The sequence below is a fragment of the Pleurodeles waltl genome, chromosome 4_1 (assembly GCF_031143425.1).
Source record: "Pleurodeles waltl isolate 20211129_DDA chromosome 4_1, aPleWal1.hap1.20221129, whole genome shotgun sequence".
Classification (NCBI taxonomy): domain Eukaryota; kingdom Metazoa; phylum Chordata; class Amphibia; order Caudata; family Salamandridae; genus Pleurodeles; species Pleurodeles waltl.
Window position 1 is genome coordinate 1,001,533,103 of NC_090442.1, and position 25,623 is coordinate 1,001,558,725.

Here is a 25,623-nt window from a genome sequence, read left to right on the forward strand (position 1 = left end):
AACACCCCCACATCCTGCAACCCCAGACAATTAGGTGCCCCCTTGATTAGATTAGGAGAGGGCAGGAGAGGGGTGTGTTTATGATTTTTAGCCACACCAGTGGGTGGGCTCAGCCAGATGTAACCTCCAAAAATCAGATTCATCCATGTTGGATTTTTAGAGACTGTTGCCTTCTGGGATGGATTTTTGCCACACTTCACAGGAAGTGGTCATCACAGGGGGACGACCCTGTCCCTGATTGGAGAACCAGGGTCCCCCTGCTTTTCACCCAGGAGCAAGGATAAAACTGGCAGACCTGCACCCACGCCTGAGATCCCCTCCAGAATTCAACAAGAAAGGAACTAAAGAAGAAGAAGGACTGCCCTGCTGGACCCCTGGCCTGCACCTGGACCCTGCACTCAGAAGGACTGCACCAGCTGCACACTTGGGCTTCACCACAAGAAGGACTTTGCCTGGCTTCAACTGGTTCAAGGAGGGACTCCCTGTTTGCTACAGGTGAAAAATTGCTAACCAGAGTCCCCTGCACCAACTCCTGAAGAAAGCGACCAGCTGACCACTGTCCAGTGGCCAAAAAGGAGTTTGCGCCAGGTGCATTCTGGGAGTTGAAGTCCGCACCCCCCAAGGACCATCACAGAACTTCTGGACCCTTGGGGTGAGCTGTGGACCCCAAAAGAACCTTAAAAGAACATCTGGGTGAAGCCCCAGAAGTTTGGAAAAGATTTGAGAATTTTTGGAAAAAAGCTCCAGAGAGGGACCGACCCGCCGCGGAAATTCTAGCCGGCTTGCCTCAACCGCGACCCGGCCTGACTTCGTGGTTCGTCCCGGTAAAGAAAAACATCCCAAAAAGAGACTACGTCCGAACGTAAAAAGTTGACCGGGACCTCCCAGCCATCGTATCCGAGAAGGGCTCCATGGACGTCGGATCAAGATCCAGGTTTACCCCGGTCGAAGGATTTTCATCTCGAAAAAAACGACTAAGTCCGAAGGTAAAAGTCTCCACCGAGGAAACCCACATCGCGTATCCGGACAAGGGCTCCAGGAGGTCGGATTCAACTGGCAGGTTCGTCCCGGTGAAGAAAAACTTCAAAATAAAGACTAAGTCAGAAGGTAACTTTTTAACCGAGGCCTCCCGCGACCTGTAGCCGAGCAGGGCTCCATCGCGGTCGGCCTGAAAGTTTGACTTTGCCCCGGTCGAGGTGCAACCAGATGACCCGATTGGCGCTTTTTGTTTCTAAGCGCTAGAAAAGTAATAATTCTTTAAAAATTCATATCTCCGGTTCCCCTGAACCGATTTTAATTGTTTTTGTGTCATTTTAAAGATAAAAATATAAACTATTTTTATAAATTGGTTTTGGATTTTTAAACTGTTTCCTGTGTTTGATTTAATTACTGTTTTGTGATATTTGAATGCTTTACACTTTGTCTCCTAAGTTAAGCCTTGACGCTCGTTGCCAAGCTACCAAGGGTTGAGCTGGGATTAATTTACTGAGACCTAACTGTACCTATGTGGAGGTTAGTGGCTTGTTGCTAGGTGTAGGTACCTACCTGCCCTACCAATAACCCATTTTCCAACAAAGGGTGAACAGCAACATACTCCCATAGGCGCCATCCGCCTGGACACGGGGATCATAGTTTATACTCAGGCGGAGATAAACAGCGCCTTTAAGGACTATTATAGCACTCTATAAAGGCCCCAGCCTGCCCCCTCACCAGAACAGTTAAGGGTCTTCTTCATGGAGCTCCAATTGACACGCCTCACTTATACACAGGCGCGAGCTTTGGAGAATCTGATCGATCTCGAGGAAATACAACAGGCCTTACGGCAACTAGCCCACAGTAAAGCGCCTGGCAATGATGGTCTGCCAACAGAGTACTATAGCACTTTCTTGGTGCAAATCCTAGCGCCATACTTGGACATGCTGAAGGAGGCCCTCACGACTGGCCGACTGCCAGAATCCCAAAGGGAGGCGATAATAGCGGTGCTGCCCAAACCGGGCCGCGATCCACTTGATGTCCGATCATATCGACCACTATCACTATTGAACTCGGATTGCAAACTGCTGGGTAAGGTGCTGGCCAATCGCCTGCTCCCCTTGATGCCGGGTCTAGTGCACCCAGATCAGTCGGGTTTCATACCTGGCCGCAACACTTTTATTAATATACGGAGCCTCCTGCGGCTGATGGCAGACACCCCAGAAGGAGAGCACACAAGGGTAGCAGTATCGTTAGACATTGAAAAAGCATTCGGTACTCTGGGATGGCCCTTCTTAATGGAGACACTGAATCGAATGGGGTTTGGAAGGACATACATTAGATGGGTCAAGGTCCTATATTCTGCACCGTCAGCGAGGGTCAAGACAGGTGAATCCATCTCTGAGAGGTTTAATATTGAAAGAGGCACGAGACAGGGCTGCCCACTGTCACCACTACTGTTCGCTTTGGCGATTGAACCACTAGCTGCTCAGTTACGAAATTTAGCAGCAGATTGGGGCATACTGGATGGGCGAGCACACCGCATTGTATCATTATATGCGGACGACGCACTAATATTCCTGCAAAACCACACTGAATCCCTTCCCGACCTTCTCGGACTGTTAGATCATTTCGGAGACCTCTCTGGATTAAAGGTGAACTGGTCGAAGTCCTACCTATTCCCGCTGCAAGTGGTGCCGGAGACCCTCCGTCTCGACCCCTCGTCCTGCGACCTGCCATGGTGCTATACCACTTTTAAATATTTAGGGGTAAATGTGTACCATGACCTCACGGACCTCAGGGAGGGCAATGTAGGACGTGTGATCAGGTCCTTCAGGGGATCCTTGCCCTTCTGGTGCTCGCTCCCACTTTCGCCAATGGGCAGAGTGGCCATAGCGAAGATGATAGTACTACTGCGGCTACTACATTATTTTATGGACCTCCCGCTGATACTCCCTAGCTCTTTCTTCAAGATTCTGACCAGTTTATTGACCGACCTGGTGTGGGGCAATGGCCGTAGGGGGGTTGCACTAGCGAAAATACACCTACCACTCAAGCTGGGTGGGCTGGGGGCGCCGCGATTCGAGCTGTATTATGCTCCCGCACAAATACAGTGGGTGATCAAATGGCTGCGGAGTCCTACGAGTGCGGAAGCACAGACGATACATATTAACCTAGGACATACTGATATACTGCGCTGGCTGCTGGCTCGTGACGGTCCACGGCACACAAACAACATTTTATTAAAAGTAGCCCGCTGGCTTTGGCACCGGTTTGTGTTAGCTGGGAATAGGATTCCGCAGTACTCCCCTAGGATTCCACTGATGGCTATCCCAAATGTAGAAAGGGTAGCAGTGGAACTAGGCTTGACAACATGGCCGGAAAAAGGTATACAAACAGTGGGGGACATATATGGGGAGGGATGCCTGTTATCTTACGCGGCACTAGCTAACGCCCACGACCTGGGACAGGGTTGCTTCATAGCGTACGGCGCATTGCGACAACTAGTGCGATCCGCATGGAATTGCGGGGATGCCGAACCAAAGACGGCCCCTATCCTACAAGATTTAATAGATGACCTAGACAACACAGTCAGAATATCTGGGATATATGGGACTCTGACCGCTCAGTCAGAGCACGTGCAAGAACAAGCAAGAAGCAGGTGGGACGAGGTCTTAGCAACACCACTTTCACAGCATGCTTGGCGCGAGGCACTGACAATGACATACGCAGTATCCCGTAACCCTCGACTCAGATATACACAGTTCAACTACCTACACCAAACATATTTATCACCACACTGGCTTGCACGCATGTTCCCCAGGCATCGCAGGAATGCCCAAGATGTGGCGTCGCCGAAGCCACCTTTTTCCACATGACATGGGAATGTCCCCCAGTTATGAGCACATGGCACGACATAACATCACTGATTGCAGAATGGCTGGACGTACCTTTGTCCCCCACACCTGAGTCCTGCCTGCTGGGGATCAGGAGGAGACCCAGAGGACGGAAACAGGTACATAGATGCATAGATTTAGCGTTTGTGCTATACAAACGCCTCCTAGCAATGCACTGGAAGGCCCCTGGTGCACCGAATAAACACCAGTGGGAGAGGGACCTGTTATGCTAGGCACAAGCCGAAGCACATGCGCTGCAGTCCCTCCAGGATAGAGGGGTCCAGATCAAGGGAATAGACACATGGAACTCTTTCATTGTCAACTTGGAGAACAAAGACGATACACGACCTCCCTGAGATGCCAGCAGGCATGTCTATGCCCTGCGACAGGGTTGTCGAGGGGTGCGCACAGGTGGGAGCGCCGGTCACATATCTCAGGAGGCACAGCACTGCGCGAATACCCAAACTGAATAAGACAATTGAGAGCGGTACGAGGTCTGGAGGACATAGCCAGAAATCAGGTGCACCTAACCCAACATTAATGACAAATAGAGAGTGATTGTTTGGAGGGCCTCCCCCTGCTCTCCCTCACCGCGCCTCTTCACCTTTCGCGCTCGGACTTCTGTATGGCAGACATGGTGCCCCTACCCCTACCAAGAGAGAGGCATCTTTAATTCGGAGCACGTGCACCCCCGAGCAGTTCTCTTTTCTCCCCTTTTTCTTTTCCCTTCACTTCACTGTTTTTAACTAATAATCTAGCTGTTTGATAAGTAGCAATTTCTATTGCCGTAAGTGTAAAAAGATATGTAAGAGAATATACTTATAGAAAGTCCTTTTTACCAGCAAAACAAACATAAACTATGCCCTCTGAAGGGTTATTTTGAAGACACTTGGGTCGGAAGACTGAACACAGATGTCAACCCAAATTCCAAATACCATGGTGGAATGTCTACAACAGCACCATGGCTCAGGAAGCCAATATCAACAACGCAGCCAAAGGATGGCACAATGCCTTCCAATCTCCAGATTGGAAAGCAACCTACTCGCTATAAATTTATAGAAGCCTTACAAAACAACGCTACCTACAACTATGAAAGGAACAATCAGTAACCCAAATTAATCCTACAGTTAGCAAACAAATCAATACAGTACACGACATGCTACCATGAAAAGTGAAGCTCTTTATTAACAACAAAGGAGTACACTACTTATAATCAATAGCAAAACCCCTATTATAAAATAGATAATATCCAACATAATACCCAATAAATAAATACAAAATCCAAATCAGCATAGTTAATGTTTTAAAAAATAAATAAATTACAACCATTTTTTTTTTTACTTCAGCCAAAAAGTATAGACAACTGAGATTCCAAATAAGACTGATGGATAACATTATTATGTATATTAATTATGTAAAAAACAAAAATCTCACCAAACACAAACCTCAAATTACAAATAAATTTGAATAGAAAAAATAATTACAACACATAAAATATAATTCAACAAGTGTCAACCACAAAAAATTGACATAAATCGTAAAATATAGCATTTCCCACCCACAACAAATAACGTAAATATAACTTACTGTTCTGTAGCTGCAAATCCTCCTCTGTATCCATGTACTCAAAAATATAATCCATCAAAAAGGAAAATAATAAATTCCCCCCCAAAAAACAAAAATGGACAAAAAGAACAAACATCACAGATCACTTCATAAAACACAATACACATTCTTAAAATACTATATCAAATAAGATAAAACAGTCAAAATTATCATCATCTCTCATGATAGTGAAATACCCAGCTATAAATCATCATAAAGTGCAAGGCAGATTCTTGGGGCATTCAGTTAAACTAGTTTACTAACAGTTAAAAGCACAACATAATGCTTACAAAAACTTAACAATTAATTAATTAGAAACCTCTTACCAACTCACTAACCCCTTATAATTTACCCGGAAGCTCATTTAGGGACCCCCGTATTCCTTTCAAAAAATGGCCAGTGGCACTCATATTTATCAATAGGCTAAGGGCTTGTTAATATTATATTAAATAAAAACAGATTTTAAAAACTTTTTCCGTTCATCTAAAAATCACAAACAGTCCAATAAAATACGTTGGCCACTAAATTTTTCTTTCAAGCCTCGTGTGCATAGGTCCTGGTCATCTTTTAACATGGCATTCCTAAGTTTTGGCTTGGGAGAGCCTCAATATAAGGAAACTGTAACAGGGTCACGTGGACCCTGCTACAAGATGGTGCCCGAGACCAGCAACCAGATATCCCGGGGGCCCCGTTGACAGCAGGAGAAAAGAAACGCCCACCTTTAACTCGGACGTCCGGGTTAAATTAGAAACATTTGACGGACAAAAGGAGGCACCACTTCTCAGAGAAGAACAAGACCAGCGGGGAGAGATTGAGAAACGGACCACGGAAGGAGAAGAAAAAGAAGACACGCAGTCCAAGCCACCGTTCGTGATGCCAGAGAAGAGCACCGGAGAGGACAAGGAGACAGAGACCTGTTGAAGGGAGGACGCTCCACCGACGATTAGGACTTCGGGCTACAACTCCCGCCACGTCCCCGGAGGGATGTGGCTTTCGCAGGTATGTGCCTGCTTTTCGAACCCTGCAGGGTATTATTGGTAGACGGGAGGGTGGTGGTAAACAAACTGCAGAAAAACAAGATAAGGAGACAGTTTTTGGTAATATCTCTGTTACGTTCGTTTTCCTTTAGTTTATAGCTATTGTTTATTTATTTTTTCTCTCTCTATTTTGTATTACTGACCCTCACCAATTAGTCACAGGCTGGCACGTGTCCTGTGAAGGCAACAGGACCTTAAAGCTAAAGAGCCAGTACCCTTGGTTTGTGTGAAACAAGAACATAACGCATCGAGAATAAAGCACTGAAAGCAGCCGCTGAGGATTTTTTTTGTTTCCCCCACCACGCCCCACACGAGCACTACCTAACCTTATTATAAGAAAAAAAGAATAAAACACTTACCATTTCCTTTGGTTTCTTTTATTCTTCTTTGATTTGTCTGGATCCGTCCTTCCACCCGGATACAAAGAGGTGAACATAATGTATTCTTTGGAGAAGCAGCCCTAAGAGCAACAGAAGGAAAAGAAGCGTATTACACAAGATGAGGAGGAATAAAGGAAAAGACTAGAGAAAAGAGAAAGATAGAGACAGGAAAAGAAGCAGGAGGGGAGAAACTCCATAAGAAATCTGAAGTACATTCTGTGAATGAAACAAACAGAAAAAAAGACTCAGAAGTATTAATAAAAGACTATTTTTGAATCCTACAGTGTCTATGCTAAGAATTATTAACGTCTCCAACCCAGCTTGATATCCCACGTCCTCTATAGTGGTGTCCAAAGTGGGATACTTTGGGAGACGTCACCTATAGAGCAGTTCAACTAGTATCAAGAAACAATGGAAGCCAAGCCTACAATTGAAGACATGATCCAAAGGCTGGCCGAAGGTCAGCGACACTTGCAGGTTGTGTGGGAGGAACAAGAAAGCGAAGCGCGCACAGATAGAGAGACCCTTCAAAACGCTTTGAAAAGTCAGGTGACAATAATAGCCAACAACCAGCTAGTTCACAAGACTGCCCTCCAGAAACTGACGGATACGATTGCTGCAACTCACATCCACCCTAACGTGCCTAGCTCTGTTCTGCAGAAATACCAAGAAGGAGAGGACGCAGATGCATTCTTCACCAACTTTGAGAATGTAGCCACTTCTGGCACGTGGCCTGAAGACAGGTGGGGGCAATATGTGGCCCCTCTCCTGGCCGGAACTTTGCAAGCAGCGTACCAGGCGGTAAGCCCCGGAGGTACCACTCCTTATCCAGACATAAAAAAAGTATATTAGAGCGAGTTGGGTTTGACACAGAGTATTATAGACTTAAGTTCTGGAAAACCAGGTGGTGTCCGATGGAAAATCCTTGAGCCCTTTATTTTAGACTTAAAGGTCTTGGACTGAAGTGGCTAGGACCCATCGGCACAGACGGGGATGAAGTTATTCGGGTCATCCTACTTGAACAATTCCTAGAGGCCTTACCAGCAACAATCAGGAACTGGATAAAACAGCATCCCAATGTGGATACCACCACTGCGATAGACCTGGCTTGTGCATACTACCGAGCCCCTGAGTCTAAAGTAGGCGCATCAAAGGGATCCTCTACAGGAAGTTGTCCCTCTGTACCATATTATCGTCCCAAACATCTTAAAGGTCCTGAAGACATACCCATTCCTAGGGTCACCGAGAAAAGCCCTAACCAACAACCGCAGTGCTATAATTGCAGTGAGTGGGGGCATATTGCTCGCAATTGTCCTCACAAAGAAGAAAAACCAGAACCGATGGAGATAGGCGTCACCCGTGGGAGGGTGTTCTACACTGGGAAAGATAACTCCAAATATACGAAAGAGATGAGAGTTAATGACCAACCCACTAATGCCTTAATTGACTCAAGGTGTAGTCAATCTGTAATCCGAGCAAGTTTGGTGGAACCAAGAGACCAAGGTTCCAGTGATACAGTGTCTATTTGTTGTATCCACATAGACATGAAGAGATATCCTTTAATCTCTGTCTCTGTTGAAAGGAAGGGACGAACAGACGTAATTATGATGGGGGTTATTGGACATTTAGTTGAGGGAGTGATTACAGGTACAGATTATGCCCACTTTTCTGACGTCCTGGACAGTGTACAAACAAAAGATAAGACAGACTTTTGGTGGGAAGACGCTCCCTTTTCTCAAATGCATATCAGCCCAGGCGAAGAACGGTAGAAGCCTAGTAAAAAGGAGAAACAAGAGGGGAAAATACTACCAGACAAAGAAAGAAACCATCATGAGAGAAGGAACTAGAGAGGTAGCATTGACTTCTCTCCCTCCCTTTCGTAGCATTCAAAGAGAGGATCCTACCCTGCAGCATGCAAGGAAGTCTGCTGTTACAGAGAAAACCGGACAGGTGGGTCCCTATTTCCTTGTTCAGAAAGGATTACTATATAGGATAACAAAACATAATAATTGTAAAAGAAGGCAGTTGGTAGTTCCACAACCCTACTGCATCCAAACCTTACATCTATCCCATACTTACATGGGGGGGTGGGCATTTTGGAAGAGAGAAGGCGGAGGAATATCTTTTACGCCGCTTTTATTGGCCTGGGGTCTTTTCTGAGATCCGTCAGTTCTGTCAACATTGCCCAAAGTGTCAGTTGGTAAATCCAGGACCCCAAAAGAAAGCCCCATTGTTTCCATTACCCATCATTAATATCCCATTCTCTAGAGTAGGTATGGATTTGGTAGGCCCTCTCATTCCATCCTCAAGAGGGTATATGTATATCCTCGTTTTAGTCAATTATGCAACAAGGTACCCAGAGGCTAGCATGACCACAAAAAGCTTAGCTCCTGCTATGATAGGGTTCTTCTCTAGGGTGGGATTTCCCAAGGAGATCCTAACAGATCAGGGTACCATGTTTGTGTCTCGACTGATGACACAAATATGTCAGATACTAGGAATGACCCAGAGAAGCACCTTCGTCTATCACCACCAGATGGATGGCCTCGTAGAAAGGTACAACCACATGCTAAAGACTCTCCTGAAGAAAACCATCTCTGATTCTGGCAGAGACTGAGACAAGAAATTACCCTTAGACCGCTATGCCATACAAACGCATGTGTAGTCCTCTCCTGGCCATAGTCCCTTCGAGCTGGTGTTTGGGCGTCAGCCCAGAACCCTCTTGGACATGGCTGCAGAAAAATGGGAGGAGGAAGAGAATGAGGACAGAGACCTCCTCGAATACACGCATCAATTAAAAGACCAAGAACAGACTTATGGGAGGACATCCGAAGTGATCTTGAGAGGGGACAAGAAAAACAAAAGCGCTATTATGACAGAAGTACCACGCTTAGACAGTTTCAACCTGGAGACAATGTCCTTATTTTACTACCCAGCTCCGACAATAAACTACTGGCGAAATGGCAGAGTGTTTATAAAGTCTTAACAGCCATCACCCCAGTAACGTATAAAATTGAGCTTTCTGAAAACCCAAAGAAAACACAGATTTATCATTTAAATCTCTTAAAAAAATGGGAGGAGCCAGAGGAACCCCCGACTCCTCTAAGAACCGGGATCCTTGTCAATAATATCAAAGAACTAGAAATCGATCTGTACCTAACACCCAACGACCCTACAACAGACAAGCTCTCCATCAACACCTCCCTTTCGCCTGAACAACAGAAACAGTTAGGTGTAGTGATAGAGAAACATAGATCCTTGTTTTCTACAACCCCGAGGAAAACATCTTCGATTCAACACCACATTAAGACACAACCAGGGAAAGTCGTTCATCTCTGACCATATAGAATGCCAGAAGCACGGAAAGTATTGATGGAACAGGAAGTTAAAACAATGTTACAGATGGGCATTATAGAACCATCAGTAAGTCCCTGGTGTTCCCCAATTGTTCTAGTACCAAAACCGAACAGATCCATTCAGTTTTGCATTAACTTTAGATAACTAAATAACATATTGCAGTTTGATACTTACCCTATTCCAGGAGTTGATGAATTACTGGAAAGATTAGACAAAGCCCAATACATGTCTACATTAGATCTCACTAATGGGGACTGGCAGATTCCCCTGTGTTCTTCGGATAAGGAAAAAAACGCTTTTTCTACTTCATCTGGACTGTACCACTTTACAGTCCTTCCCTGTGGACTACACAGGGCCCCTGCCACATTTCAAAGATTGATGGACACTTTATTACGCCATCACTCCACATACGCCGCTGCATATCTTGATGATATAGTAATTTATAGTGAATCATGGAATGAGCATATGATCCATTTAGACGAGATATTCCACATGTTACAGAATGCAGGTCTCACCGCTAATCCAGAAAAGTGTAAATTAGCTTGTAATGAGATTGTGTACCTCGGCTATCACATAGGTAAAGGCCAGATCTGACTTCAATTAAATAAGGTAGAAGCCATCCTCAAGGTTCTGGTCCCCATCCACAAAGAAAGAACTTTGTTCCTTCCTGGGTTTGGTAGGGTACTACAAACGGTTCATTCCCAACTATTCCACCTTGGCCGCCCCCTTAACTGATCTATTAAGAAAGGGACAACCCTCGAAGATAAAAACATTGAACCCCCTCTCCACAACGTAGTCACGAAATCCTTCAAAAGCGTCTAACCACGGAGCCGGTGTTACGTTTTCCCGACTTCACCAAAGAATTCTATTTGCAGACCGATGCCTCCGATGTAGGGATAGGTGCCGTATTATTCCAAAAAGATGAACACAATAATAATCACCATCCCACCGTGTTCAGAAGCAGGAAGCTCTTGCCCAGGGAACAACGATATCCAGTGATTGAAAGGGAATGCCTGCCAATAAAATAGGCAATAGAGAATCTACAATATTATCTCTTGGGCCAACCCTTTGTGTTGCATACTGACCATGCACCTCTCACCTGGTTATCACGAAACAAGGATACCAATCCAAGAATATTGCGTTGGTTCATGGAACTTCAACAGTTTACCTTTCAGGTACAAAATCTACCAGGCATTCAGTTGTGCATGGAAGACTATCTGTCCAGGCATCCCATCGGTCAGGATCTTGAACAGCCCTCTCCTGGGAGGGTGTATGTACCAGGGTCACGGGGACCCTGCTAGAAGACAGTGCCCCGAGACCAACAACCCGATACCCCGGGGGCACCGTCGACAGCAGGAGAAAAGAAACGCCCACCTTTAACCCGGACGTCCGGGTTAAATTGGAAAGGGTTGACGGACAATAGGAGGCACCGCTTCTCAGAGAAGAACAAGACCAGTGGGGAGAGAACGAGAAACGGACCAAGGAAGGAGAAGAAAAAGAAGACGCGCAGTCCAAGCCGCCATTCGTGACGCCAGAGAAGAGCACTGGAGAGAACGAGGAGACGGAGACCTGTCGAAGGGAGGATGCTCCACTGACGATTAGGACTTCGAGCTACAACTCCCGCCACGTCCCCAGAGGGACGTGGCTTTCTCAAGAACGTGCCTGCTTTTCAAACTCTGCGGGGTAATATTGGTAGACGGAGGGGGCGGGTGGTGGTAAACAAACAGCGGGAAAACAAGATAAGGAGACAGTTCGGGTAATATCTCCGTTACGCTAGTTTTCCTTTAGTTTGTAGCTATTGTTTATTTTTTTTCTCTCTCTATTTTGTATTAATAACCCTCACCAATTACTCACGGGCTGGCACGTGTCCTGTGAAGGCAACAGGACCTTAAAGCGAAAGAGCCAGTACCCTTGGTTTGTGTGAAACAAGAACACAACGCACCGAGATTAAAGTACTAAAAGCACTCGCTGAGGAATTTTTTTGTTTTCCCCACCACGCCCCACACAAGCACTCCCTAACCTTATTATAAGAAGAACAGAACAAAACACTTACCGTATCATTTGGTTTCTTTTATTCTTCTTTGATTTGTCTGGATCCATCCTTCCGCCCGGATACGATGAGGTGAACATATTCTCTGGAGAGGCAGCCCCAAAAGAAATAGAAGGAAAAAAGGCGTATTACACAAGAGGAGGAGGAATAAAGGAAAAGACTAGAGAAAAGAGAAAGATAGAAATAGGAATAGAAGCAGGAGTGGAAAAACTCCATAAGAAAGCTGAAGTACTTTCTGTGAATGAAACAAACAGAAAAAAAGACTCAAAAGTATTAATAAAAGACTATTTTTGAATTCTACAGTGACTATGCTAAGAATTATTAATGTCTCTAACCCAGCGTGATATCCCACGTCTTCTACAGGACCGTATCCTCGTTCCTCCAGCCTTTCATAAAAAACTGGATGGATATTTTGCCCTACAAATAACGTAAATACTCCTCTCTAGCACTTTTGTTTACAATGGCGCACAACTCCTGCTTTCTGATCTGTTGCTCTAACTTCCACTGGTCGACTGATAGAGGAAGTTTGACACAAATCTTCTATAGCATAGCTCTCACTTGGGAAGCCCAGTTTAAATTGCTTTTTTTTCTATTTCCTTTTTATATAGTTACACTATTTTGGGGCTATCCTCTCCAATCAATCTCAGCCATTGACTTTTCATTTTTATCATGGTGAGTTTATTGGCTATCCCAGTCGAGACTAAGATCATCAAGCAACCCAAGGAATGGCCTGGGCTGAGACGCATAGCGTCCTTGTACAGCCTTAGGAATCCATCCACTGGCTCAGGTTCTTCACACAGCCAAGTTTCCTGAAAACACACAATCTCCTGTTTTCCCAGCAACTCTTTGAACGTGTCTTGGGCTAGGTGCTTTCAATATCCTCCTAGATTCCAAGATAAAACCAAAAGGCTGTGCGGGGACTCTATAATCCCTAGTCTAGATCGCTCAACTCACCCCTACGATAATCTGAGAAAGCCTCAAAGTGATTTCCCAACATAGGGCCTTTTAGGTCGTTGGCTATAGTTACACTTAGGGGGTGATTCTGAGACTGTCTTCCCCCGATAAAATACCGCTCCGCGGTCGCAAGACCGCTGAGGGTATTTTGAGATTTGCCCTGGGCTGGCGGGCGGCCGCCCGCCAGCCCAGGGCAAATCTACCTTCCCACGAGGACGCCGGCTCCGAATGGAGCCGGCGTAGTGGGAAGGTGCGACGGGTGCAGTTGCACCCGTCGGGTATTCCAGTGTCTGCTTTGCAGACACTGAAATACTGTGTGGGGCCCTCTTACGGGGGCCCCTCCAGGGCCCATGCTATTGCCATGGGCACTACAGGGACCCCCAGGGGCCCCGCGGCACCCCCTACCGCCATCCTGTTCCTGGCGGGAGACCCACCAGGAACAGGATGGCGGTAGGGGGTGATTCTCCCGAGCAGCGGAAAGTCGGCGGGAGACCGCCGACTTTCTGTTTCTGACCGCGGCTGAACCGCCGCGGTCAGAATGCTCGACGGAGCACCGCCAGCCTGTTGGCGGTGCTCCCGTGGTCGGTGACCCTGGCGGTCACCGACCGCCAGGGTCAGAATGACCCCTTAGTCTGCCCTTACTTTCATCAATACATGTTCTTCTGGATTGGACGCCTATTGAGCTATGTTGCACTTGATCTGCTCTTGATAACTCTGTGTGACAAATCAGGGCTCTGTGGTTTCTCCCTTCCTTTCCCTGTTCACTCATCTGTACCAGCCTTACGCCCTCCTTATCTAATTTATCCTCAGCCCTCATCACCATCTGTTTTTCACATCCTGAATAAAAGCGGGCTTTTGTCACTTCTGTTCCTCCTCGGTTAGTTGTAAACCCTATTTGCCTTAAATCAGTAATCAAATCTTACATAAACTGGAGCATTAGGCTAACACTTGCAGTAGGTGTGAACGATCCAAGGACTTAAGCTTCTTCCAGCCCTTCCTACCTATCTCCCTTCCCCAGGGTTCCAGATATACCCACAACCCTTCCCTTCCATTGCATTCCTCTTCATTCCTTTTGTTTCCATGACCTCTAACCAATGCTAATTGTCCAGTTGTTCTAAACATACTTCCTCCCTTTTTTTAGTACCAGTTGCCATGTCCTTCAACCTTTGCTTCTTTCTTTTGTGCCTACAATTTCCTTACTTCCCTCCTTAACAGCCACTCGGAGGTGCATATTCTCCACCAATAGCTTTGGATCCTCTTTTCCTAATGCTCTGAAACCCCTCTGAGGCACACTCCCCTTCTTACAGTTGCCCATTTTGCACTTCTCCTGTGGAGCTACTCCTGAGATCCTATGCTGAACTATCCTCCCCTCTCTTTTTCCGATCCTTTTACTTTTTGGGCCTCCTTTGTATTTTCCCTAGTGTATTGAGATAGGATATGCAGCCCCTTGGTCCCCAATGCTGACCCTTTTTTATTACCAGCATAGGTAGCTTTGAGATGTATACCGTCGGTAAATTTGCTGTTTTTCTATTAGTTATTTCACTAGTTTCTGTGGTCACACCTCCTGATCCCTTTTCTGTGGCACTGGATGCACTAGGGCATGCATAAAGCTGTTAATTTGTTTTAGCTCCTCCATAACCCCCTGTAGTTGGTTTTTATAAGACCTTCCCAACCCATTGTTCACAGTTAATGCTTTCAAAATTGCTTGGAAGGTTTTCTGCATTAGAAACATTACTTCTAATAGAGATGCAGCAGGGTTTGCTTTTTAAATCTATACCTAATGAGGACTGCGGGGAGGTGGGAGAGGTAGTATACAACAAGGGGGCATTCCTGCCCTCCTCTTCTGTATTATTCACTCCAACCCCAGACCCTTCCTTCTTAATTGTTACACACTGCGGGGATCCTCTACCCCCGTAAGGTTGTTAGCCATGAAGGGGGAGAGGCAGGGTGATGAGGATGGCCTGGGTTCTGGTAGAAGCATCCCCCATATGTTTCTACCCAACCATTCCCCTGAGTCTAAGTCCACATTACGTGCAGTTTCCATGATTATTGAGTCACTTATTAAAGTACCCTCTTCCTCCCTCTGGCCAACACTCGAGGGCTTTTCCATCATTGGATACGGTCACCTATCAGTGTTCCTTTTGAAATATTTCCCCACAAATTCTTTGATTGATTGGCCCAGGGGCATTGCACCGACTTCTCCAAAGTCATCCTTGTGCTGCAAACTAGGGGTCATATTACCTTCTTCAGGGTCAATAGTAGTAACATTTTCCCCATATTGGCACTCGCTTGTGAGACCCTTTTTTACTGCAGCGTCTTTTGGCCCCCTCTTGGGACCACACTTCCCATGCTCCCATGCTTTGCTCAGGGACATTATCTATTTGTATATCCTAGGTGGAAGGTGAGGCTGAGAAGATAAAAATAACTTACCACCATCTCTAACTTTCCACTAATGCTGCTTCCACATGTCATGTTGCTTGGTCCAAGGACTATAGTCGCTTCTTATGCCCATTAATTCCATTCAGCTGGTGAACTTTTGATTCCTTAATACTTCCTAATATCTCTTAACGCTCCTTACTGCTTCTTCTATGCCCCCTATTCTCCTTTACATCCCCATACTGGCATAGCACTCTGCCATATGCCCTAATCCTCCCAGCTCCCCAGGACAACTGTGCATGGTAGCAGACTAAAGCAGAGGGCTTGGGGGTGCAGTTTTCTCCTGTGGCTGCACAACTTACAGAACCTACCTGCCTTAAGCAACAGTTTTGAGTAATGGAGCATTTGAGTGCTGACTGTCCTACCTCCAAATCAGGCACAGGACAGAATGGAGCAGTGTAGTGTGTGAGGCAGTCCCAATCTTACCAGCTTATGGCAGGCGCTATGGGCCAAGCAATACCCTGGGGGGGACGTGAACCACTCCAATATGACAGCACGGCCTGTGCGAGTCCACGCTCGGGCCCAGGCAGTCCTGACCCACGGTTCAATTATGGGCACCACTCCCGTTGCAGAGACACATGATTGAGCCTTTAGAGCCTGCCCAACAGTTACCCAACCATTGCCGGTCCATGCAGGTACTTGCCAATCCAATCCAAAAGTGCACACCCCCCTAACCAACAACAGCGGGGCAGCCAGCAGCAACAGCAACAGCAGCGAACGACTGTGAACCGTGCCCAGGAGCGCCTCTCACCCTGCCCAGCACAACCTGCTCATGTGAGTGCTTAGGGACACAGCAGTGAGGACACTGGCATTGGGCACGTGCACAGTGGTGGCAGAGGTGGAGGCAGTCAGCAGCATCCAATGGCATTCAAAGTTAAAAATATTGGTTTACTAAAAAACAAAACTGATTTCCTTTACAAATAATAAATAAATGCAAACTTCAAACATCCATATGAAACCTTCGAGTTCATAAACCTGAACAAATAAGATACAATACCCACCCATATAAACAGTAACTTTAAATGTAGTAAATAGATGACAACTAACCAACACAAAGCACATAGCGTAACTTAATATAACATAACAATGCATTACTGAAAAACTCTACTTATGTCACAAACCCCTCTTGTGCCTTCTGTTCTGTGGGATTTGCACTCAGGGCTCATGTTGTTTTTACTCTCTGGCACCTCGCAGCCTCCTGAAAGCCATTGTTCCCCTCCCAGAGCTCTTCACCCCCTTGAACCTCCTGTACCGGTGCTCCCCCTGGTTGCACTCTTGTAGCAGTACCATGTGTTTCCTAGTTTATTAGCTTCATTCGTCATTACCCATTACATGTAACCATTTAGGCATATTTATCCTCTTGCCTTGATTATTGGCACCAACTGGCATGACCTATTGACTCTAATAGCTAATGCTGTTGGTTCCGGCAGTTGGTTAATTGATTCTAACCATAAATTTCACCTGCATCTTCGAAGGTCAACACATTAGGCTAACACATATTTTCTCAGAGGTTTTCATTGGAACTTTCTAGCCCTTCCATGGGAGCCACATGCCCTTCTAGAACAGTCCTCACATCAGGTATATAAACCCCATCCAAACTGGAGTCAGCGATTGGCTTTGTTCCAGTCCTGCGCAAGCATCTTCCCTGCACTCACCGTCTGAGTCTCCCGGAACCTCCGGGGCTCTAGTCTTCTAAGCCTTCCTGTGATCCTGACCCCATTGATGTCTCCAGTGTCTTCACGTCAAGAACTACGATTCTACCTTCCCTTGTAGCTTCTTGCTCCTCAGCCTTCAGCCTTCCTCCAGATTCCAGTTGAAGAATCAAAGACTAGGTTAAGAACTGATTCTTAGGTTAGTGTGCACTAATCCTTAGTTCAGTTTTGAGAATTGTCTAAGATTGAGGGGCTCATTATGAGTCTTGCAGTCTTCAGACCGCCAGCCTTACATTGGCCGTTGTGTCGCCGCGGCTTTGACAGTCCGACCACCAAATTACATCTTTGGTGGTCGGACAGCCAAAGGACTGTCGTTCCCACTTGGAACATGGGTACCAATGGCATGATGGCAGTCGGGCTTGTAATCAGCCATGGCAGCGCTGCATTCAGCACCACCATGCTGATTATAACCCTCCTTTTCACTAGCCTTTTTATGGCTGGGACCCCGCCAGGAAAAGGCTGGCGGAAAGTTAGTGCAGGGGGCCACACTGGGGCCTCTGCACAGCACTGTTGGAATGCACACTTTCTGCAATGCAGGCTGTGCGCATTCCAGAAGTCGCCCTCTGTGCTACGAGCTACGACTCAGCTCCTTTAAGGGAGCCGAGTGCTATATTGTAGCACTGTTCCCATCGAACGTACCAGTGGGAATGCTCTATTTCAAGGTTTCCTCCTGTCAGCCAGGTCAGACGAGAGGAAAACTTGTAATAGAGGGTGGGGGGGAATGCCACCGCCATGGTGGTGGGGTCCTTCCCGCACGTTTGGCGGTCCTGCTCTGGGACTACCAAACTCATAATGAGCCCCTGCTCCCTCAAGGAGACCAACCCGTTCTTGGAAAATGGACATTATGGGGGTCATTACTAACATGGCGGTCTGGACTGCCATGCCAGCGGTGGCGGTAACTTCCGCCAATGGCATGGCAGTCCAGACTGCCATATAATGTATGTGTCAGAACCGCCATGGATGAAACGGCGCCACCGCCAGGCTCCCACCACCAGGCAGCCTGGCGGTGGTGGCGTTTCTGATCCAACAGGGCAGCGATGCAAGCAGAATGAGTTGGCTGGCGGAATGAGTGGCTTGGGCCCCCCTGGAGGCCACTGCACTGCCTATGCACTTGGCATGGGCAGTGCAGGGTCCCCCATGCACAGCCCCGTCACACATTTCACTGCCCAATTTACGGGCAGTGAAATGCGAGACGGGTGCTGCTGCATCTGCCGCCCTGCCACATTGCCGCCGGATCCATTTGGAGCCGGCGTTATTGTTCAGGCCCTGATTCCAGCCAGCCAAGCTGGATGTTCGTAATGTGGCCGGGGGGTGGGAGGGGGGAGTTCTGCGCGTTGGCGGTCTTCTGTTAACCGTCAGCTCCGATCTCAGCGGGTTTCCCCACCGAGATCGTAATGAGGGCCTATGTTTTCCTGCGTTTAGAAAGTCCTAGCGCTTAGAACACTTTACCTAGTAGGCCCTCCAAACTTTATTTGACTCTGAACTGAAGGTCTTTATGTTTGTATTCTTGGCAAGTTTTTGTAGTAAGAACTCGGAGAGACTTTGAGCGAGCAATCGTGATTTTCAAGTTTCAAATTGAACCTGGTTATATTGGATATTCTGAGGAAAGCCAGGAAACGTTGGTTTTCCTTTGAATTTGTATCTGCTTTCACTCCTTATTTACGATGAAGCCTGAACGTGTTATTGTGTAAACACCATATGCTAAGAACTGTAAACTGTAATCTACTGTTCTTGTTGTTTCTAGTGCACTGAACGTGCATCAACACACAAAGGTCCAAGGAGTACAGATCCTCCTGTGGAGTGTCACAAGGCAGCGGGGAAGACCCAGTGATGCAAGTCTATCTTTTTCTTGTTTTACCCCAACCCCTTTACCCTCAGAGGCATTTGGTGAATAAAGGTTGTTATTACTTGTTTCATTTGCTGCCCCAGGTGGGATCAGAGGTATAGCATCGTCTCCGCGGTTAGAATCAGGTGAGTCTGTGACAGAAGGCCAAGCCACGCACTTTCCACTGCTCAGACAATATGGATGATCAATTACATGTTCAAGACTGATTGCAGGGCTTGTCAGAAGACACTTCAATTGCATTAGAATTAGCAAGGGCACTGTCTGATGTACAAAGTGAAGTTCAATCCTTGTGATAGGAGATTCTGTTGCTTCAGGATGAGATAGTCCAATATCACCCCTGCCATTCACCCTAGTTATCTGATGTAGGGGCAAGTGCGATTCCTAAAAGTACATGTCTCGTTCTACAAGCCACACATTTGGCAATCTTACCAGTACTTCCCCCACCAGAACTGTTAATCCCGTCACTGTAACCACTCCAGTCCCTGTGGCCATGGCTTTGCAAGAAGGTTTGTTTTGGGATAGTAATACATTTGATGCTTTCTGGAGTCAGTGCCAGTTGCAAGTGTTTCCTTCAGACACAGCTAAGATTGCCTTTATCATATCCTATCTTGGGGGCACAGCAGTGTAATGCTATCTGGATTTTACCCCTAGCCCCTCATGACCACTGCCTCTGTTTTGTGCTTACCTGTTGAGGGTAGTTCTCTCTTTTTTCAGTCGTCTGGGTTCCCGACTTGAAGTTGGCAAAGAGATGATGTCACTGTCAAGCCCCATGGTGATGCATTTTTAATTCTTATTTTTAGCTTTGCGTTGTATATGAATATATAATCACTATATATCTATAGATAGATATATTATCCCTGATTGAAGGATTGTATTTTCATTTTTTTGTTTCTATGATCATTATTATTCTACTCCTGTGATTATTTTCAGAAGTGAACTTGTGTTGCTGCATTTGACCTACACGATTTCCCAGTACGAACCTTGAGAAGTGCCTTCTTAAATGTATTACTCAGACTAAGCGCTGCATTGTTGCCATTCCTTTCATTTTGTCTTTTCTCAGTTTGAAGTATAGCAAAACAACCAGCTAACTAGGCTATCCCACTCATTGAAAATACATTTTGGAAGGTTTAAAGAGACAATGCACCATGTCTTAGCTAAACACACCTTTGTTCAGGCCAATGCTAATGAGTTATTAAACTTTCAACAGGTCAATAAGGATCTTCTGACTTACATTACAACCTTTTGTAGACTAGTTACAGAAACCAGGTGGCCTAAAGAAAAAAATTCTCCCTCTTCTATTGAGGATTGAGAGATGACTTAAAAGATTCCTTTGTGCACATTGTGGACCTCCCATCAGATCGTCCCGACTTCATTGATTTGGTTGCCCGGTTAGATCTTAGATTAACGGAATGCAAGGGAGACCGTCCTTAGGTAGAACCTAAATTGTTAGTAGCACGTCCAGACCGATAAGAGACTAACTCCAAGAATCAAGGTAATGTACAACCTATGCATATAGCGGGCTTGCACAGTCCTCTGGCATTAGAAGAAAAAGACCAAAGGAAACAACTATATTTATATTGTGGTAAGAAAGGGCACTTTGCTCTTGAGTGCACTGTCAAACCAAAGGGGATTTGAAAGAAAGTTGCAGTAATGTCTGATTCAATGCAGGAAAACTAGAGAGCCCGGCTGAGCCAGGGGTCAAACAGCCGGGTGTGGTCCTAGAATAGACCCCCAGTACTTGGCAAAAACCTCATATAAAGTTCCACAATATTTTACAATCCTAGTCACCGTAATACTTTCCCCCAGCAGGGAAAGGTATTACCTATAGTCTTAGATTCTGGCGCTACTGGAAACTTATTAGACCTAGCCTTGGCTTGTTTGTTACATATACCACATGTTAAGAAACATGAACCTGAACCAGTTAGAGCTGTGGGTGGTCCTGACCTCTCTTATAGGATGATCATGTATGAAACAGCTCCCATAACTCTAGTATGTGACAGAGCATATAGAGACCTTGACCTTTGTTCTTAATACACCTACCTTTGGCACAATATTAGGGGTTTCTTGGCTTCAACTTCACAATTCCTTCATTGATTGGACCCCTCCACCTTGTCACTCTGGGTTTTCACTATTGTCAAACCCACTGACCTGGGCAGTGAACTGCTCTGTCTCCGTGTAGCTCCTCCAGTAAGTGCAGCCCGTGTCTGTTGAACTCTTACCCCGGTCAGAAGTTCGAGGCCCTCCTCCACCCGCAGGCTCCTGCCTGCGCCTCATCCCTGGGGTCTAGTGGGAGAGCTTTGCTCTTCTGCTTGGCTGCCTACGGGCCCTCAGCCTCTTTTTCTCTGTCTTTTCCATTTCTTGCTTTTCTGCTTGCTGTATTGTGCCCTTGCACTTTCTGTGCATTATACTATCTTATTACTCTTTTTCTGTGCTTTTTACTCTCATTTTCCTATTCTTCTTGCATTCTCTCACATTTCTCTCTTTCACTCTTTTTCCCAAGTTTCACTCTTCCCTGTCCCCTCCACCGCTGACCCTGCGGCCCGCCCCTCTTTTTCTCGCTGTTTCTCCCGCCTCCCACCTGTCCTCTCCTGTCCTTTCTCCCTACTTAATGGCAGCCGCGCCAAAAGCAAGCCTGTCTGCGACCCGACCTCGGCCAGGACCCCTGGACCTCCAACCCGCCACCTCTACACGCAAGCAGCACTCCACACACTCAACCCAGGACGCAACAATAACTGCAAGCCCTCATTTCCGGCTGACACCCACGGACCCTTCAGCTGCCTCCACTGCCACCAACCCTACACCACCACCAAGAACTTCGACCCGGCACAACACACCTGCAACAACACACCCACACCGAGGATCCTGAAATGCATCCTCCTACACCACCCTGGACATCTCATTCATCATCGAAACCTGGACCATCACCATCTCCGGCCTGGACATTGCCATCGCCATTCCCCACAGATACATGATCACCCGGAAAGTCTGCCCCAGCCACCCCGGGGAGGGGGGGGGAAATCGCCATCATCCACAAGTCTAACATCCGACTGAGTACAAACTCCGAGGACCCCACAAGCCTGATGGAACACCTTCACTTCAAACTTCAGACAAGTCCAATGTCCACCCTCAGGAGAAATCTCATCTACTGCCCACCCCGGCTCCGCACACCATTCTCCAACTCCATCACAGACAGTATCACCATGCAAGCCATTGCAGCCTCCAACTGCACCCTGCTGGGAGACCTCAACTTCCACCTCAACAACCTACAAGACCCCTACACCGCTTCCCTCGTAGACAGCCTTCACAACAAAGGGCTCCAACAGATTGTGACGGCACCAACGCATTCAGCAGGACACACCCTCGACCCCATCTTCACAACAGGAACCTCTGTCACCTTCAGCCACACCTCCGAACTTCCATGGACAGACCCTCACTGCATCAATTTCCCCTTCAACACACCCACCATCGCCAGATCCAAAAACAACTATCTCATAGAAGCTGGGCAAGAATCACACATGACCAGCTCACCACCACCCTCGCCAACACTGCCCCCCCATCGCACACACCAACGACCCAAACATCGCAGCCCGCACCTTTCACAAATGGATCGCTAACGGCGCCAACACCATAGCCCCCCTTAAAAAAACAACAGCACCCATGCAAAGAAAGCCAGCTGGTTCACCGCAGAACTCCGAGAATCCAGACGCACATATCGACGCCTCTAGAAAATCTGTAGAAACACCAAATCTACAGAAGCCCAAATCAACTGCAGAGCTGCCACCACCGCACACATCTTCTCCTCAAAAGCATCATAAAGAAAGCAATACAAGAAAGAATCTCCTCACATGCACACAACAGCAAGGAACTCTTCAGCATCATCAAGGAATTCACCCAACCCAACAGCGAAGCAACAAACATCCCATCCTCACAAGATCTCTGCAACAAACTCAACACATACTTCCACCACAAAATCAAGACCATCTACGACAACTTCAGCGAGGAAAACCTATGTGCAGAACCCCCTCCACCGGAACCCGACACCAAAAAAACAACGATCACCAACTGGACCTCCCTCACCACCGAAGATAGACTGAAGACAATGAGGACCATACACTTCGCGGCCTACACAGACCCATGCCTCCACCACATCTTCAACAGAGCCGCTGAAACCATCGCCCCCAAGCTCTGCCTCACCATCAACCGTTCCCTAGCAGACGCCTCCTTTCCCTGTCGTGTAGGATCTCATTATTCTAATGAGACTACTGGATTTGAACTGCAGAATTGCCTGCAGTGTGTTGGACTGATTCTAACCCACTTCAGGTGACATCTGTTGGGGTAATCTGGGTTTGCTCTGGCTATCTAGCAGTGCCTCATCTCTACCTAAGAGCAGGGATGATTGGACAGCGAAGCGCATGACACAATTTACTCCTCAGGGAAATCGTGGTCACTCAGATTGCATCCGTTTCTCTCAGTTACATTAGTCTCACATTATACAGCGGCAGTCTGAGGCAGTATATGTTTCAATAAGGTTTTAGTGAAGCAACTGCATATTAGATAATAAAGCATGTACTGCAATAACCAGGACGAGGAAGCATGACAGGATTAAAATTGTAACAAGGAGAATGAGCATAAAAAATAACGCTACGATATTGTCACTAGAGTCATCACTATAATTCCTACTTAGGCTATATTAGAGCACGGCATGTTAAGCTCTAGTTCTGCCCTTCAGATTCCCCTGGGAAGACATCATCCCTCATACCTGAGCAAGAGGCCTGAAGTCTGCATAAGCAGCTGTAGCGAAGCGTTCAGCAATCAGCATACAGTCGTGGTCATCTGGCTGGAATCTCCCTCCAACGTGTATGGGACAGGGAAGTGTTTTTATAATAAAACAGCTGATGTTCTGAGAAAATGTCCCTACGTAAGGATGTGTATGTTTCTATAAATATCAGAGACAAAGCATTACCACGTTTACCGGCAGCCTATCTTACTGCAGCCTTGAAAAAAGTACAGAGTGAAAGAAATGTCTTGTTTAAGAACGCAGTGCTGGCCTAGGCAAAGAACAGCTAGATAGATAAAAATAAAACAAGACCGCAAATGTGGCTATTTTAAAAAAAATAAACAAAGCTGAATAAAATATAGCAAGGTTAAAGTGCACAGTGGCAGATCTAGTGTGCCAAAATGACGTGCATGGAGCTATAACTAAAATGGCTACACAACACCCCGACGACTGTAAACACACGGAGATCAAACCTCTCCTCAAGAAACCCTCGGGAGACCCCACCGACTTCAAGAACTACATGCCCATCTCCCTGCTCCCTTTTCCAGCTAAAGTCAGTGAGAAAGCCATCAACAGCCAACTCGCCACTTTCATGGAAGATCGCAACATCCTCAACGCCTCCCAGTCTAGCTTCAGGAAAAAACACAGCACCGAAACAGCCTTCCTAGCTACAATGGATGACATCCGCTCCTTGCTGGACAAGGGAGAGACTGCTGCCCTCATCCTGCTCACCCTCTCAGCGGCCTTCCACACAGTCTCCCACACCCTGATGCACAGACTTCATGAGGCAGGCATCAGAGACAAGGCCCTCAACTGGATCCGATCTTTCCTTTCCGGCAGAACTCAATGAGTAAGATTTCCCCCCTTCCTCTCGGACCCCACACCTACCACCTGCGGAGTTCCCCAGGGATCCTCCCTCAGCCCCATGCTGTTTAACATCTACATGACCCCACTAGCTGCCATCTTCATAAACTATGGACTCAACATCGTCTCCTACGCTGACGACACCCAACTCATCCTTTCCCTATCTAATGAACCCAACACAGCCAGATACAACTTCCGCGAAGGCATGGAAGCAGTCGCCAACTGTTGAAAAGCAGCTGCCTACAACTCAACACAGACAAAACTGAAGTACTCATCATGGACCCTCAACCCGACACATGGAACGACTCCTGGTGGCCCCCCACCCTTGGAATCCCGCCCATCCCCACGAACCAAGCCCCGCAACCTCAGAATCATCCTGGACTCCAAATTCAACATGGACCACAAAATCAACTCAGTCGCATCCACCTGCTTCCGCACCCTCCGCCTCCTACGCAAGACATTGAAATGGATCCCCCTTGAACACAGAAAGACCATCACACATGCCCTCATTACCAGCAGACTGGACTACAGCAATGTGCTTTATGCTGGAATCAACAAGAAACTCATCTGCAAACTACAGAACATCCAGAACGCCGCCGCCAGACTGGTCCTCAACCTGTCTCAACACTGTCACATCTCCCAGCACCTGTGCACACTACACTGGCTCCCCACAGAGAAATTAATCACCTTCAAGATCCTCACCCACGCACACAAAGCTCTCCATGACACACGACCA